This window comes from Protopterus annectens, chromosome 6.part0, assembly GCF_019279795.1.
Source record: "Protopterus annectens isolate FY-2018-M chromosome 6.part0, PAN1.0, whole genome shotgun sequence".
Classification (NCBI taxonomy): Eukaryota; Metazoa; Chordata; order Ceratodontiformes; family Protopteridae; genus Protopterus; species Protopterus annectens.
The window spans coordinates 56,985,151-57,000,535 of NC_056737.1; the positions used below are offsets into that span (position 1 = coordinate 56,985,151).

Consider the following 15,385-nt stretch of genomic DNA (forward strand, 5'->3'; position numbering starts at 1 on the left):
CTTATTCTCCATTACCAGCCAAAATTCAACACCTCTAGAGTTGGTAACTGAAACCAAACTACTAGGAGTTCAAATAGATGACAGGCTCAAATTCAACTCCCATCTACTACTAAACATAAAAAAAACCCACCAAAAACTTGGCATGCTCTATCGACACAATCCGTTCCTCACCTCAACTACTAAACTTACTCTTTCTACTTCCTTTCTCCTACCCTCCCTTCTCTATGGAGCCACTCTTCTAACAAACCTACAGTCATCACTCAAAACCAAATTGTCCTCTTGTTACAATAAAATAGCCAGATTCGCTACTAGCAACAAATCCTCAACCCATCACTGTGATTCTCTTCACAAACTAAACTGGCTTGAACTTCCTAACTACCTCTCCTACACTCAGCTCACCTATGCTCATAAACTCATTTTCCAACCTTCCCTCTGTCCCTCTCTCTCCACTACCTTTAAAATGCACCACACACAAAGGCTTCTCAGATCTAATAATCAAAACCTTATAGAAGTGTACAGACCCCTCCACCCCCCAGGACAATACCTCCTATCACACTCTCTTGCACGCCTATGGAACTCCCCCCCCCCATTTGTACCACTTCTAGCCTCCCATCCTTTAAAAAATCACTCCACTCTTATCTAACTTCCACATGGGAATGCTCCTGCTCCCATCCCTCATAACTTACACTTACTTCTACACTGTTCCCTTCCTTTCTCTCAAATCCCAGGTAACAAATTCTTGTTTCCTTCTCTTATATAACTCCTTACGAATATCCAGCAACTCCTTCCTTCTGGAAAAAAAAAAAAAAAAAAGTTTTAACATTGATTGAAACTATTTTTATCACCCAGTTTTTACCTATGTAGTCTTCATACATTTTATGTGTGTATATCAATTTTAGTCTTGCTTATCTATGTAACCTATTTAATCTACATTTGTTTATTAACCTGTGTGTAAATCTGTATGTGGAGCTTTTCTCCCCAGGACTCCATTGAAAACGGGTTCTTCTGGCCCAATGGACTATCCTGGTTAAACAACTGCAAATAAATAAAATAGACACTGCCCACTGTCCTGCAAAAGCCTCCATGGAACATGTTGTTGCTGTACTACATGTATTACTGTTTGCACATAGTGCTTTTCAGCATGGATCTACATCACGGTATGATCACACACTGGGCCACTGTTTTCACGTAAAAAAATCAAGAAATACACACCAGCAAACCTGTTATTGAAATCATGTAATTAATAAGACATGTGTAACTGTTGGCATAATGGTAAACTATAAACAAAAATGTGTACATGGGCTTTACAAGACTTCGTATAGTGAGTCAGCAGTGATTTGAGTAAGCAGATGATACCTGAACCTTAAGCAAGTCAAATTAGTATTTTTTGTCCATTAACTATTCTGTTTACAGCACTTAAAATATTGTGTGTATTTCAGGCAAACAGGATAGCCCAGAGAAAGTAGGTAGTTTTATTTGACAAGTGTGTTTCCAAATACTCTGAACTATGCATCCCTGTTTCATGACAGGAAGCCATGGTGCTGCATAAATAAGTGTCCCACTGTTAGAAAAGGCTAGAACTAGGAAACATTGGATGAGTCAAGTCCCCTGTGGTGAGGTGTCAATCAAAGCAACAACAGGTCAAATTACTTTTAGCACTTTGACAGCTTGGGAGGGGAAGTGTGAAGGGGGTGAGATGATCTAATGAGCTATGGCTCAGGCATCACAAAAGAGTGCAAATTAGGATCTCTGTAAAGAAGAAGCAGTAAAACAAAGACTCCAAGTCTGTTCTTTGGCTTTGTCTCAGTTAGTTTTTTTAAGTAGGCATTTAACAGCAGGATATTTTAGTTGAAATTTACAGAATGAAAAACCCTTGTGTATGCATGTAAAATGAATGCAGTGACAGAAGTTTCTGAACAAAAAAGGCTGTGTGATGTAATGTGTTAAGGACAAACACTGAATTCTGGGATACATTGAGGTTTACAAAAATGTTTAACTTTCAGCAAGATGCTTGACCCCATGTGGCCAGACTCTTAAATTACATATAAAAATATTTAAAAACTTGTAAAGAGTCCCACAGTGGTGTTAAAATATTGGAAACATCTAAACATGATGAAATAAACATGTTTTTTTAGTCTGTGCATGCGGTTCTCCTTTAAATACACTAAATGAAAAATTCTACATCTCAACTCCTCCTACTAAATAGCTAGATTGACTTATTTTTCAATCAGTGAATGCAAATTAATTTTTTTCTCATTTATCCTTGCCAAAAAATGTTTAAATTCAAATAAAAAAACTTTAAGGTAAAACAAGATTTAAATTTTAACAATGGCTTTTCATTTGAACCACCCAAGGGCCCCAATGTCTAGTTAAATTAAGAATTCCACATGTCAGACTTATCAACAAATCCAACAGGTGACTACACATTGGCTGAACTTATAAAGACATTAAAAACAAAATTAACTAAAGTGCATAATCTTCAATTAGATAACTGTTATCTTAAGGAACATATTAAACTAGGAGGATACCCAAGGGACTGAGAATTTACAAATTTCTGAAAGAAATAGTTGGAGGAACCAAAGATTATTTCGAACTTACTTTTGTATTCAATAGACATGGCTGTGAACTAATTGACTTTATTATCAGGAGAAATACTAACTTTATTTCTGATTTGTTTGATTAAATTAATACTTTAAACCAAATAATTGCATATGGCTTGCTGTTTGACATGCTAAAACCCAAGTATACTAATGTTTTTTTTTTAAAGTTGAACAGAATTGTAAGATTGTTTTACAAAGAAAACAGGAAAAAATGATAGGTGATTACAATGATTACCATAAAAATGTTGCATATTCACTACCCAAGGCACCTAAGCATGCTTCCAAAAATTATATTCCTTCTAGATTTGAAACAAATGAACATTTGTCACTTAACCCTCCACACAGAGTATATACCAACATGACACTAACTATAGACATGGTTGATTTATTTGATTTTGAATCCCCCTGTAATATTAACAGCAAAATAATTAAATAAAAATAATAATGAAAGAATAGAAACTTTAAATGAAGAAATCATATCCTGAATCCAGTGTTATCAGTGCAGTAGTCTCACAGCACTAGCAGTTAAATAAAAAATAAGCTAAATTATTTAAATAAGAAATACTATTTCTCAGCTCCATACACAAATTAGCTAGATTTAATTCCTTTTCAATCTGTAAATGAAGAAAGAATGTTTTTCTAATTAAACATAGGCAAGAACATTTGCAGTTCTAAGATAAAATAACTTTACAGTGAAACAACATTTAAATTAAAACAAACTTTAATATGATAACAGCAAAAATAAAACAGTAAATATCTAAACCTTAAACAAAGAAATTTATTTCAAAAGTCAATGGCATCACTTGCCAGCAGTAGTCTTACAGAACATGCAGCTTGATTTAACAACTAAATAACCTAAATAAGAAATTCTTCCCCCAGCCCCTCCCACTGATTAGCTAGAGTTGCTTTCTTTTCAATCTGTGAATAAAAAAAAACATTTTTTTCTAACTGACCCTAGCCAAGAACTTTTAAAACTAAAAAAATACTTTAAGGTAAAAACAAAATGTAAAACAAAAGAAACTGTTAGGGGTTGCCACAGCGGATCATCTGTCCGCTCATGATTGGCAGTGAATGCACTAAATAAATAAATAAATCTTATTCTTTTGACTTTTACCCAGTTAGGGGTTGCCACAGTGGATCATCTGTCTGCTCATGATTGGCAGTGAAGTTTTATTGTGTTGAGTTGCCAGCCTGGCACCCAACCTTCCACAGAAGGCACACACACACATACACTCACACCTAGGGCCAATTTAGAGTGTCCAATCCACCTACAGCATGTCTTTGGGAGGAAACCCACACAACCACAGGGAGGACATGCAGACTCTGCACAAAAGGCACCCCAGCTGAGAATCGAACCAGAGAACCTCTTGCTGTGAGGCAGCAAAGCTAAACGCTGCACCACCGTGGCTGCCCACTAAATAAATAAATAAATAAATAATGGAAGTATCAAAATCCTAAATGAGGAAATGCAATACAACACCTGGTATAGCTACACACCAGCCTGCAATTTCACAACACTTGCATTTAAGTAAATAAGCAGCTAAATATCCTAAATTAATCTGGAATTAATGGACATGCTGCACCGCAGAAAATCCAAATCCCATCAAGATACGCGCTCGAGAGACTTGAACCTCAGCACTGAAATAAATAGGACATGCAGGAGAGACAGATTCATAACCCAGAGGCTCCCTTCACTCTGGAATAAAATCCCAGTCCAGGTTAGGTAGAGTCCCTCATTGACTCTCTTCAAGAGGAATCTTGATGAGTGGATGGGAGATCATAGGTTTACCCCGGGTATCACGTCTGTGTCACTGTTAGACAGAGGCACAGTATACTAACCTCAAAAAAGGGCATAGCAAAATTAATTTAAAATGGGTGGCAAAAGCCAAACACACTCTGGCTAGGCTTATAGATGCCCTAGGGCAGATAGCCTAGTATGAACCTATGAACCTATAAATGAGAAACCCTACTTTTTATTTAGTAAAGTTAAATGACTCATTTTCAGTCAATGAATAGAAACTTTTTTAAATGACCCTAGCCAAGAACATTTAAACCCAAATAAAATAAAACTTCAATAAAAAGAAAATTAAATAGAAACTGTAATATAATTAGACAAAAATTAAACCTAATGGAAGTACGCAAACCTTAAATTAAGAAATGTAGTCAAAGCTCCAAACAATCACACAGCAGCAGTAGTCTCAACACATGCATCTAATTAAGCATGTGGCTCAATACCTTGATTAACACATCTTACTTCTCATCTCCTACTACTAATTAGTTACATTCAACTCCTTTTCAGTGACTAGAAAAGGATTTTTTCTTACTGATCCTAGCCAATAACTTTTAAACTTCCAAGCAATACATTTAAGGTGAAACAAAATTTAAAATAGCAATCACTGTCATATAAGAACAGAAAATAAGCAAAGTAATGGAAGTATCCAAATCTTAAATGAAAAAACCCACACCAGAATCCAATGCAGTTACAACACCAGCACCAGTCTGACAGCACTTGTGGTTAAATCAGAATAAAGTTAAATATTTAAAAAAAAATAATCATATTTCATAGCTCCTTCTACAAAGTAACAAGATTTAAAACATTTTCAAGTATGGCACGAGAAAGGACTTTTCCAAATGACACCAGATGGGAATGTTTAAAACTATAAAGAAAACTTAATCATGTAATTAAATATTAAATAAAATAAACTGTACTAATTTAATAGCAAAAAAGGAAGAATCCAAACCATTAATAATTTCCAATACAAATCCAACATCATCACACACCAGCAATAGTCTCACAGCGCTTGCATCTTAATAAGAATGCAACTAAGTAAACAAAATAAGAAATCCTACTTCTCAGGTAATCCCTATAATTACATAAATGTATTCCTTTTAAATCAATTAATGGAAAAAGATTTTTTTCAAATGACTCCAACATGAAACTCTTAAAACTCAAAGAAAAAAATAAAGAAGCAAAAATAAAACAAAAAATGTAATATAGTAACAGCAAAAAAGAAAAAAAATGTAAGTTTTAAATCAAGAACTTGATCAAAAATCCAATGCATTCACATACCAGCAGTAATATCACAACACTTGCATCTACATAAAAATCCAGCTAAATGCCCTTATTAGAAAATCCTACTTCACAGCTCCATTAACAAATTAGTTAATTTTAATGTTAGTGAATGGAAAATTATATTTATCAAAATACCCTAGCAAAGAACTCTTAAAACTCCAAGAAAAAGCAAAAAATTAAAAAAAGTAATATAATAAGAGAAAAAATATAAAATGGAAGCATTCAAACCTTACAGAGATCCAACCAAAAAATCCAATGCAGTCACACAGTCAGTAATCCTACAACACTTGCAGCAAAATTAGAATGAAGATAAATATTCTAAATAAGAAATCCTACTTCTGTGTTCCTCATACTAATATGTAAGATTCAATACCTTTTGAATTAACAATTCTAAGATGACATTTTCTAATTGATCCAAATTAATAACATTTAAAACTCCAATAAAAATAAGATGAGGCAAATTTTAATAAATTAAAATGTAATATAACAAGAGCAAAAACAGAAAAAAAGCATCCAAACCTTAAATGAAGAAACCCAATTCAAAATTTGAAGAAGTCACAGACCAGCAGCAGTCTTGCAGTATGTTCTGCCAAAGACCCTAAATAATAAATCCTACTTCTCAATTACATGCACTAATTAACTAAATTTAACTCTTTTTCACTCAAAGGAAAATTATTTTTTCTGCTGACTCTAGCCAAAAACTTTTAAAACTCCAAGAAAAAAAATTATGGAGAAACACAATTTAAAAGAAAAACAGTACCATAATAAGAGAAGAAATAAAAGAATAATGGACTGTAAATAAGTTGTCTTTTTCCTTCTCAGCTCCTTCCAATAATTAGCTAACTTTAATTCCTTTTTAATCAGTGAATGGAAATGGACTGTCATTCTAAATGAAACAAGACAGTAACTTTTAAAACTGTAAGAAAACAAACTTTAAGCTAAAAAGAACAATTAAAATAAAGCAAACTGTACTATAATAAGAAGAAAAATAAAAGAGTGTATCCAGACTTTAAACAAACAAATCCATTCCAAACTCCAATGCAGTTACATACCATTAGTAGTCTCACAGCATTTTCAATTAAATAAGAATGCAGGTTAATACCCTAACTATGAAATCCTCCTTATCAGCTCTTTCCACTAATTCGCCAGATTTAATTCCTTTTCATTGAAAGGAAAATGATTTTTAATGACCATAGCTAATAGCTTTTAAATGTCCAAGAAAAAAAATATGAAATAAAATTTAAAATAAAACAAATTATAACATAATAAGAGCACAAATAAATAAAAAAATGATAATAGAAATATCCAGACTATAAATGCAGAAATACAAGCCAAAATCCACTACAGCTACACACCAGAACTAGCCTGAAACCACTTGCAGCTAAATAACAATACAGTTTAATACAATAAATAAGAAATCCTATTTCTTAGCTCCCACCTCTAATTATCAATATTTAATTCATTTTCTATCAGTGAGTAGAAAATGAATCTGATTGACCCTAGACAAGAACTTTTTCAACTCCAGGAAATCAAACTTTAAGCTGAAACACAATTAAAAAAAACGGTAACATCATAAAACCAAAAATAAAAACATAATGGAGTAGCCAAATGTTAAAACAAATCCTTATGCTAAAACCTTGTATCTACAGCCATTATCAACTGGAAAAGTAAGTCTGGACAAGCCCATTTAATAGCCTAAATCATAATCAAAAGAGTTAACTGAATGGCTGAAAAATAACTACTAAAGAATTCATAAGTGAATGAATAGACAAATGAGTAAATCAGATTCTCTTTTCATATCACATCAATAACATTGATGTATCTCTCAATGAAAAATAACAAAAAAGAGTTTCTGCAGTTGTTGACATTATAGAGTTATATGACTATTTGAATGTAATTCCAGCTATCAAAGCCAAATATTATAAAATATGTACTCGAAATTTAGCTGTTAAACTGTGGAAGGTTCTAGCATTTACCTTAAGAGTATAGAAAAAGCAGCTATAAACTATAAAATTGGTCTGACATAACCACCCTGGTAGGAAAGAAGAATAAGCTTATAAGAAAGAGTTCTTCCTACAAGAGAAAACTTTTCTGTCAGGAAGCATTACAGTAGAACAGAGCAGGTCTGGAAGACAGAATGACTACTCTCCCTTGACTGGGTATCAACACTGAAAGCCATCAAAGGAGTTTGGAAAGTGAAAATTAAGTACAGTAAAAACAGAGGTGGTTTAAACATGAAAATGATGATGCCACACAGAAGGCTACTACAAAAGGTTCAAGTGTGGCATGCAGGGAAAAAGAAGTGGAGACAAGTGGATAGAGACAAGGTAGAGAGTAGAAAGGAAAGGCCTTGTTTCTTTAACTGGTTTTCTTCCTTGTATGTGTTTTTTGGAGATCTTCTAGATGAGACAGCAGAGATCCACTGACCACAAAAGTCACAGATGAAAAGAAATTATGTGCAAATGTGAAGAATGCAGAAAATGAAACACACTAATGCAAAAGGCAACAAACAGCATTACAAACAAGCAGACAAAGAAAAATGATACATTTAGATGCTGTCTATAGACTTGGGAAGATCAATGTTACTATCAGGCCAAAGCAGACCAAGGGAAAAGGCATTAACATCCTAAACAAGGAATTGTGCATTCAAATCCCATATGAGTTAACATAATCTTGATAAAAGTAGAGCTTTTTGACATAGAAATATATTCACAGCAATGCCATGTCCCCCAGTTTAAAAAAATTGCAGCTTTGTAAACACCTATCAAATCTATATAATTTCCAATACTTTTACACCAGTGGCTATTTCCTGGGAGGAATAAACTCCACTCCTTATTTATAAAAGCACCCTTTGCATATTCCAATCTCTGTTCATCCCAAGTTTTTATCCAGTTTGTTCTGGCCTCCAACCTTTATCAGGATATCTCCATGCTTTACACCCTAGCACACCCTTGGCATTCCATGTAGCCTATTTGATTTCTATGCTACAAATACACTGATATGAAAAACATTCTATGATTTCATTCAAAATTTCAGCTGAAAAATCTCTAATGACATCTGATATACAAAACCTTTAAATGACTTGAACAAATTGCTGAGACAACTGCATTTAAAACACTTTCACAATGAAGAACTGAGACTTTGAAGATAAGCTCTCCATTCAGTATGAAAAAACGGTGCAGTCGGACTCTAACTGCTGTCATAAAAATGTTGGTAGAAAGTTTCAACTAATCTGGTGTATTCTATGCACTATCCATTTTGATTTAGTCCTTACTTTTTCACATTCTCTAATATGTATATCTACAAATTTTGGCTGCCTAAAGCCCTAAGCAACTGGAAAAGACTGTTTTAACCTGGCATCTAATGGGATATGTCATAATGAAAGAGCTAAATGAATGGACAAAAAAAGAAATAATAAAAATGAAAAAAAAACTAAGTTAATGAATAGACAAATGAGTAAATCAGATTCTTTCCTCATCTCCCATAAATAACATTGATGCATTTCTCACAGAAGTACAAAAATAGTTTCAACAGTTGTTGACATTATGGAGTCATACGGCAATGTGAACATAATACCAACTATAACATTCCATGAAAAAAGCCAGACCTTATAAATTGGTACTCCAAATTTAGCTCACAACAAACTTTGGAGGGTTCTAACATTTACCTTAAGAGTCTGGAAACAGCTTATTTCTCATTACCAAAGCTTTCTTCCTCTATGAATGCTCTGGTCTCTCCCATTAATGGGGTTTTTCTCTATTCTTTACACCATAGCATATCCTCGGCTTTCCATGTAGCTTATTTGCTTTTCAAGCTCTCGATATACTGACACAAAAAATTTTCTATGATTTGATGCAAAAATTCAGCTGACAAAATCTCTATTGATATTTGATATACAAATTCCTTTCAAATGGTTTGAACAGATTGCCAACACAACTGCTTTCAAAACATTGCCACATTGAAGCAGTAAAAGTCTAAAGGTAAGCTCCTCTGCTCACAATGAAAACACTGGTCTAGTCAGTACTTAACCATTGGTATACAAATGTGTGAAAAAGCTTTGATTAATCTTCTATGCACTATCCATTTTGTTTTATTCTTCACTTTTTCCCATTCTCTAATCTGTATATGTACAATTTTTGGCTGGCTATAGCCCTAATCACCAGAAAATGAACTTTGGACCTACCATCTAATGGGCTAAGTCAAAAATGAAAGAGCTAAATGAATGAGTGGAAAAATAAATAACAAAAACAAATCAATTAATAAGTGAATGTTTAGACAAATGAGTAAATCAGATTTTTTCTCATCTCCCATCAATACTGCTGATGCAGATCTCACAGAACTGTAAACAAAGAGTTTCTACACCTGTTGACATTTTGGAGTTGTATGTCTATTTGAACGTGCTTCCAACTATCAAATTCCCTGCAAAAAGCCAAACCCTATAAAAATGGTACTCCAAATTTAGCTAGTAACAAACTCCGGAGGGTTCTAACATTCACCTTAAGAGTCTGGAAACTGCTTCTTTCTCATTAAAAGACAAGAGGAACCACAAAAGCCTTCCTCCTTTTCGAATGTACTGAAAACTCTCAAGGTACCTTTGATTTTGAGGAGCAGAGGAAGCACATAGTTCACATTCATTCAACATCCAGAGGAAAAAGCAACTATAAGCTACAAAACTGCTCTGACATAACCACCCTGGAAAGGATGAATTACAAGCTTGTAAGAAAGATGTTTTCCTACAAGAGAAACATTTTCTGTCAGAAAGCATTACAGTGGGAGCAGAGTTGATCTGCAAGACTGAATGACTACTCTCCCTTAACTGCGTATCAACACTGAAGGCCATTGAGGGAGCTTGGAAAGTGAAAATTGCATTCAGCAATGAAAGGGGTGGTTAAAACTTGAAAATGATGATGCCACACAGAGAGCTGCCATCAAAGGTTCAAGTGTGGCATGCAGGGGAAAAGAAGTGAAGAGGCAAGAGGATGCAGACAATGCAGAGCGTAAAAAGGAAAAGCCTTGTTTCTTTAACTGGCCTGCTTTCTTGTACATGAGACAGCAGAGAACCATTGAGCACAAGAGTCACAGATGATAAGACATCATGTGCAAAGGTCAAACATGGAGAAAATTAAACACACTAATATGGCAGATAGCAAACAGTGTTACAAACAAGCAGAGAAAGAAAAAAACTGAGACACCTTGAGGATGTCAATAACATTAGAAAAAACAAAATATAGGGTGGCCTAATGGTTAAGGTGTTTGCCTTACAAACACAAGGTGCAGGGTTTGAGTCTCACAAGGGATAACTGGCTAGGCTTAAAATGGCTCGCAAGGGCAGTTAGCTTAGTATGAATCTATAAATCAGGCACCAGTGGCCTAATGGATAAGGCATTGGCCTCCAAAACCAGGGACTGTGAGTTTGCGTCCCACCTGGAGTGATATAATATTATTACTACAAGTGAAGCTTTTTTTCTCACACAAATACAGATATACAACTAGAGCCACAGCTTGCCACACACAAGCTTATTCTCATCCAGCAACTTGGGTATCTTCCCAGCTCAATAACGACAATTGAAATTCAGACATTTCAAGTGCAAATATGAAACAACACAATAGAAACTGACTGTTCCAGACAAAAATTCTCACAGTCTATCTCATAACATTTTAGCAACATAAGCGCTATGGCTTTCTGTCATACAATGCATATTTCTCACTGATTGCTGGGTACACATCTTGGAACTACATGTACAGGGTTGTACTACTCTTAACTCAGAGGGACAAGAAGAAAGACAGCATTCCATTGCCAGAGGAACGTAAATCACAGACGCACTCAACAAACCTCTCTCGACACTACTTCTTTAAAAAAATAATTGCTTAAGATTAAATTGCATTCAAAATCAAACAACATAGAACAGTGACTGGAAATGGATGGTATGACAAGCTAACATTTAATGGCAGGCCGCGATCAAATATGGCAGCCATCAGGGAGTGGATGGTGTCAAACACATTTTGTAAATGCAGAAATACAGAAGACAGATGAAAGGCATTCTGAGACTCAGGAGATACTATGGGGATTGAAGATGAGCCACCTTCAACTTCTTTTCACATAACATCTTCTGAGAAATATTTCAGCCATTCAAAAATCTCCATTGCCTCCTGCAATCAGCAAGCACACTAAATTCAGAGCAATGCCTTGTCCTCCAGTTTATAAAATTGCAGCACTGAAAATACCTATCAAATCTATATAATTTCTAATGATTTTACAACAGTGGCTATTTCCCAGCAGGTATAAACTATGCTCCTTATTTATAATTGTATCTTTTGTATATTCCAATCTCTGCTCACCCCAAATTTTTATCAAGATTGCTCTGGTCTCTACCCTTAATGTTTTTTTTTTTCTCCATGCTTTACTCCCTAGCATACCCTCGGCTTTCCATGTAGCCTTTTTGCTTGCCACACTCTTGATATACTGACACGAAAAACATTCTATGATCTGAAGCAAAAAATTCAGCTGAAAAAAATCTCTGTTGATATTTGATATAGAAAATCCTTTCAAATGATTTGACCAGATTGCCAAGACAGCAGCTTTCAAACACTGACACAATGAAGCAGTTAAGACTCTAAAGATAAACCCTCTGCTCAGTATGAAAAGACTGGACTAGTCAGTCCCTAACCGTTGCTATAAAAATGTTCGCAAAAAGCTTTGATTAATCTGGTATATTCTATGCACTATCCGTTTTGTTTTATTCTTCACTTTTTCCCATTCTCTAATCTGTATATGGACAATTTTTGGCTGGCTATAGCCCTAATCACCGGAAATGAACTTTGGACCTACCATCTAATGGGCTAAGTCAAAAATGAAAGAGCTAAATGAATGAGTGAAAAAATAAATAACAAAAACAAATCAATTAATAAGTGAATGTTTAGACAAATGAGTAAATCAGATTTTTTCTCATCTCCCATCAATACTGCTGATGCAGATCTCACAGAACTGTAAACAAAGAGTTTCTACACCTGTTGACATTTTGGAATCGTGTGACTATTTGAACGTGCTTCCAACTATCAAATTCCCTGCAAAAAGCCAAACCCTATAAAAATGGTACTCCAAATTTAGCTAGTAACAAACTCCGGAGGGTTCTAACATTCACCTTAAGAGTCTGGAAACTGCTTCTTTCTCATTAAAAGACAAGAGGAACCACAAAAGCCTTCCTCCTTTTCGAATGTACTGAAAACTCTCAGGGTACCTTTGATTTTGAGGAGCAGAGGAAGCACATAGTTGACATCCATTCAACATCCAGAGGAAAAAGCAGCTATAAGCTACAAAACTGTTCTGACATAACCACCCTGGAAAGGAGGAATTACAAGCTTATAAGAAAGATGGCTTCCTACAAGAGAAACATTTTCTGTCAGGAAGCATTACAGTGGAGCAGAGCTGATCTGCAAGACTGAATGACTACTCCCCCTTAACTGTGTATCAACACTGAAGGCCATCGAGGGAGCTTGGAAAGTGAAAATTAAGTTCAGCAAAAAAAAGGGTTGGTTTAAACTTGAAAATGATGATGTCACACAGACAGCTGCTATCAAAGGTTCAAGTGTGGCATGCAGAGAAAAGAAGTGAAGAGACAAGAGGATACAGACAATGCAGAGAGTAGAAAACAAAAGCCTTGTTTCTTTAAATGGCCTGCTTCCTTGTACATGAGACAGCAGAGAACCATTGAGAACAAGAGTCACAGATGATAAGACATCATGTGCAAAGGTCAAACATGGAGAAAATTAAACACACTAATATGGCAGATAGCAAACAGTGTCACAAACAGGCAGAGAATGAAAAAAAAACTGAGACACCTTGAGGTTGTCAATCACATTAGGAAGAGCACAGGTACTGTCAAGCCCCAGTGGCCTAATGGATAAGGCATTGGCCTCCTAAACCAAAGACTGTGGGTTCGAGTCCCATCTGGGGTGATATAATCTTGGTACAAGTGAAGCTTTTTTTTCTCGTACAAATACAGATATACAACTAGAGCCACAGCTTGCCACACACAAGCTTATTCTCATCCAGCAACTTGGGTATCTTCCCGGCTCAATAATGGCAATTGACATTCAGACATTTCAAGTGCAAATATGAAACAACACAATAGAAACTGACTGTTCCAGACAAAAATTCTCACAGACTATCTCATAACATTTTAGCAACATAAGTGCTATGGCTTTCTGTCATACAATGCATATTTCTCACTGATTGCTGGGTACACATCTTGGACCTACATGTACAGGGTTGTACTACTCTTACCACAGAGGGACAAGAAGAAAGACAGCATTCCATTGTCAGAGGAACGTAAATCACAGACGCACTCAACAAACCTCTCTCGACACTACTTCTTTAAAAAAATAATTGCTTAAGATGAAATTGCACTCAAAGTCAAACAGCATAGAACAGTGACTGGAAATGGATGGTATGGCAAGCTAACATTTAATGGCAGGCCCGCGATCAAATATGGCAGCCATCAGGGAGTGGATGGTGTCAAACATACTTTTTAACTGCAGAAATACAGAAGACAGATGAAAGGCATTCTGAAACTCAGGAGACACTATGGGGATTGAAGATGAGCCACCTTCAACTTCTTTTCACATAACATCTTCTGAGAAATATTTCAGCCATTCAAAAGTCTCCGTTGCCTCCTGCAATCAGCAAGCACACTAAATTCAGAGCAATGCCTTGTCCTCCAGTTTATAAAATTGCAGCACTGAAAATACCTATCAAATCTATATCATTTCTAATGATTTTACAACAGTGGCTATTTCCCAGCAGGTATAAACTATGCTCCTTATTTATAATTGTATCTTTTGTATATTCCAATCTCTGCTCACCCCAAATTTTTATCAAGATTGCTCTGGTCTCTACCCTTAATGTTTTTTTTTTCTCCATGCTTTACTCCCTAGCATACCCTCAGCTTTCCATGTAGCCTTTTTGCTTGCCACACTCTTGATATACTGACACGAAAAACATTCTATGATCTGAAGCAAAAAATTCAGCTGAAAAAAATCTCTGTTGATATTTGATATAGAAAATCCTTTCAAATGATTTGACCAGATTGCCAAGACAGCAGCTTTCAAACACTGACACAATGAAGCAGTTAAGACTCTAAAGATAAACCCTCTGCTCAGTATGAAAAGACTGGACTAGTCAGTCCCTAACCGTTGCTATAAAATGTTCGCAAAAAGCTTTGATTAATCTGGTATATTCTATGCACTATCCGTTTTGTTTTATTCTTCACTTTTTCCCATTCACTAATCTGTATATGGACAATTTTTGGCTGGCTATAGCCCTAATCACCGGAAAATGAACTTTGGACCTACCATCTAATGGGCTAAGTCAAAAATGAAAGAGCTAAATGAATGAGTGAAAAAATAAATAAAAAAACAAATCAATTAATAAGTGAATGTTTAGACAAATGAGTAAATCAGATTTTTTCTCATCTCCCATCAATACTGCTGATGCAGATCTCACAGAACTGTAAACAAAGAGTTTCTATACCTGTTGACATTTTGGAATCGTGTGACTATTTGAACGTGCTTCCAACTATCAAATTCCCTTCAAAAAGCCAAACCCTATAAAAATGGTACTCCAAATTTAGCTAGTAACAAACTCCGGAGGGTTCTAACATTCACCTTAAGAGTCTGGAAACTGCTTCTTTCTCATTAAAAGACAAGAGGAACC

At 35.2% G+C, this 15,385-nt stretch overlaps 1 non-coding gene across 1 annotated transcript; it reads left to right on the forward strand.

The window, feature by feature from the left end:
* The first annotated feature begins 13,556 nt into the window (after window positions 1-13,556).
* On the forward strand, window positions 13,557-13,629 carry TRNAR-CCU. Its single transcript has one exon. It is a non-coding gene; the product is annotated as a tRNA-Arg (tRNA).
* The last annotated feature ends 1,756 nt before the right edge of the window (window positions 13,630-15,385 follow it).